We start from the raw sequence: 3,261 nt of genomic DNA on the forward strand, positions 1-3,261 counted from the left end.
GACGGCCGCCAGGGGGCGCGGCGGCACTGGAGGCGACGAGCAAGCAACGCCCGGGCCTTCTATCGCTGGAGCCTGGCTCTCCAGGAGGCAGGGATAGGACCCGCAGGACTCGCGCCTTGGCCGAGTCGCGCCAGAGCTGGTCGGGCCCCAAGTCAATAATCGCAAAAAACAGCTACCATTTTCTCAGCACTCTTGTGTGCTCAGGAAGTGCTGGGCGTTCCCGCCGAATCCTGAATCAACAGCCCCATAGTCAGGATCACTAACCCATTTTGCAGAAGAGGACACTGAGGCTCAGAGGTGAGGTCATTTGCTCAAGATCACACGGCGACAAAGCTGGGACCCGAAGCTGGGTGTCTGACTGTGAAGGGGATTCTCTTGACACGCTATTCGCGGTTGGGCCAGGAGGAGAGCAGTGGGGAGGCCTGCTGTCCTTATGCAGGCGGGAGCTCACCGCTCACCCCCACATCTCCCTCCCCCATCGCGCCCATCCCTTGGCCTGCATCTTCCTGGCTCCAGCGGCCCCTAGATTCCCCCTCCAGCTCTGCCCAAGGACAGCCTCCAGCAAAGCCGTCTTTTCTACCTCCTCTGCCCCGCTTCAATCTGCCCCCTCCTCTCCAGCCCTCTGCGGGTGGATCCTGAGACCTGGCCCCCCAGTCTGGCCTCTCTGTCCCCGAAGAACCTGAATATGACATTGGAAGCTCTTTCCAGTTCACACCCCACCCCCCAGGCTGTGGCCATGCAAATCTCTCTACTGTCTCCCTAAGCCTTCCTGCGTTCGGGGCTATTCTCCCCTGAGTCCACACTCCCCTAGACTCTGGGTACCCTCTCTTCCTGCAAGAAGCACCCTCTCTTCCTGCAAGAAGCCCTAGGGGTGGGCGTGGTGGCTCACGCCTGTAATCCCAGCACTTTGGGAGGCCGAGGCAGGCAGATCACAAGGTCAGGAGTTTGAGACCAGCCTGGCCCATATGTTGAAACCCCATCTCTACTAAAAAGACGCCGGGCGCGGTGGCTCAAGCCTGTAATCCCAGCACTTTGGGAGGCCGAGACGGGCGGATCACGAGGTCAGGAGATCGAGACCATCCTGGCTAACACGGTGAAACCCCGTCTCTACTAAAAATACAAAAATTAGCTGGGCGTGGTGGTGTGCACCTGTAATCCCAGCTACTCAGGAGGCTGAGGCAGGAGAATTGCTTGAACCTGGGAGGCGGAGGTTGCAGTGAGCTGAGATCGTGCCACTGCACTCCAGCCTGGGCAACAGAGTGAGATCCCATTTCTTAAAAAAAAGACGCCGGGCGCGGTGGCTCAAGCCTGTAATCCCAGCACTTTGGGAGGCCGAGACGGGCGGATCACGAGGTCAGGAGATCGAGACCATCCTGGCTAACATGGTGAAACCCCGTCTCTACTAAAAAATACAAAAAACTAGCCGGGCGCCTGTAGTCCCAGCTACTCGGGAGGCTGAGGCAGGAGAAATGGCGTAAACCCGGGAGGCAGAGCTTGCAGTGAGCTGAGATCCGGCCACTGCACTCCAGCCTGGGCAACAGAGCAAAACTTCGTCTCAAAAAAAAAAAAAAGGAAAAAAAAAAAAGACAAAACTTAGCCGGGCGTGGTGTTGGGTGCCTGTAGTCCCAGCTACTCAGGAGGCTGAAGCAGGAGAATCGCCTGAACCCAGGAGGTGGAGGTTGCAGTGAGCCAAGGTCTTGCCACTGCACTCCAGCCTGGTGACAGAGTGAGACTCCGTCTCAAAAAAAAACCCTCGAGATGGCTCCCAGCTCTCACCCCACACTGCTTAGCCTCAAAGCCTCCTAGGAGGAGGCTGGAATGGCTTTGATGACCTTGATGTCACAAGAGGTCCTGTTCTGGGGAAGGGCATTACCAGGGAGGGGCTGGAGAGTCAGGCTGAGGAGGAAGGAGCCTCTCCTCCTGAGAGTAGTGTAGAACCAGAGATGGTTTAGGCAGGGAGGAGATGTAGGGTCAGGTTCATGGGTACACTATTAGAAGCAGGAGGCTGTTAGCTAAATTGGAGGTGGAGAGGATAAGGAGGGAGACCATAAAAATTTTAGTAATGACAATTTATGGATGGAAAATAAATGGTCCCAGCCCTGCTTAGCACTTTATGGGAATTATCTCGATTGCCACTCAACCATATGGGTACTGTTGTCACCTCCATTGTACACATCAGGATCCTGAGACTCATAGGTGACATCACTTGGCCTGGGTCAAATAGTTGGTCAGTGACCATACTGGTATTTGAACCAGGTCAGTCTGGCACAAACCCCAGCACTTCCCCATCTCAGGGCCCTGCCCATCTGGCCTAGAGGTGGAGCCATGGCATTGCTGGGGCACGGCACCACTGGTCTGAACAGTAGCGCGGTGGGTGGGGATCTGTGGTGGGCTTGTGTGGCCTCCACTATCCGACTACAGCTCAAGCCAGGGCCTGCTGTTTCCCATGAGCCCTCCCTAAGTCACATCCTGTGGGCAGAGGCCCTAGCAGAAGTTCCGGTGGAGTTGTCACCTATACCCCACCATCCCTGATCTGAACCCCAACATCCGCCCGTCACTTCCCCTTGGGGCCTCAGGGCCTCAGTCCCCACTGTAGGATGCAGGCAGGCAAGAGAGGCAGGAAAGACCAGAAGCCTGTCACAAGGCTACCCAGGTTGCCCAGGTCCGGGGCCCCAGATCACCAAGCTGGCAAAACCCAGGTACAAGTAAGAAGAAACGAGAGAATTCTCACTGGAAACTTTTCCTGCTTCCCAGGGATCGGCTAAACCGGCAAGGCTGGGCTGGGCATGTGGCCAGTCCTTGGTAGATGTCTGCCCCAAGAGAGCTGCTGGTCCTGCTGCCATTTAACAGAGAAGGTGAGGGCAGCGCAGTAAAGGGAGGCGCTGGACAGCTGTCTGACCCCAACCTGAACCCTCTGTTTTCCTCTGAGCAGAGACAGATGGGAAGCATGGGAGGGAAGGAGAAGATGGAGTCATGGAATGGGCTGCTCTTGGCTGCTGGTGCATCTGAAGAGACAGTGGGTCAACTGCATAGCAGGGGTACAGGACAGAGAACAGCCATGTGATACTCACAGCCCTCTAAAATCACAGAAGTTGCCTCTTCCTCCAAAGGCTCACGCCTGTAATCCCACCACTTTTGGAGGAGGAGGAGGCAGGTGAATCACCTGCGGTCAGGAGTTCGAGACCAGCCTGGCCAACATGGTAAAACCCTGTCTCCACTAAAAATAGGAAAATTAGCTGGGCGTGATGGCGCGCACCTGTA

Source organism: Colobus angolensis, unplaced genomic scaffold (assembly GCF_000951035.1).
Source record: "Colobus angolensis palliatus isolate OR3802 unplaced genomic scaffold, Cang.pa_1.0 Scaffold9, whole genome shotgun sequence".
Taxonomy (NCBI): Eukaryota; Metazoa; Chordata; class Mammalia; order Primates; family Cercopithecidae; genus Colobus; species Colobus angolensis.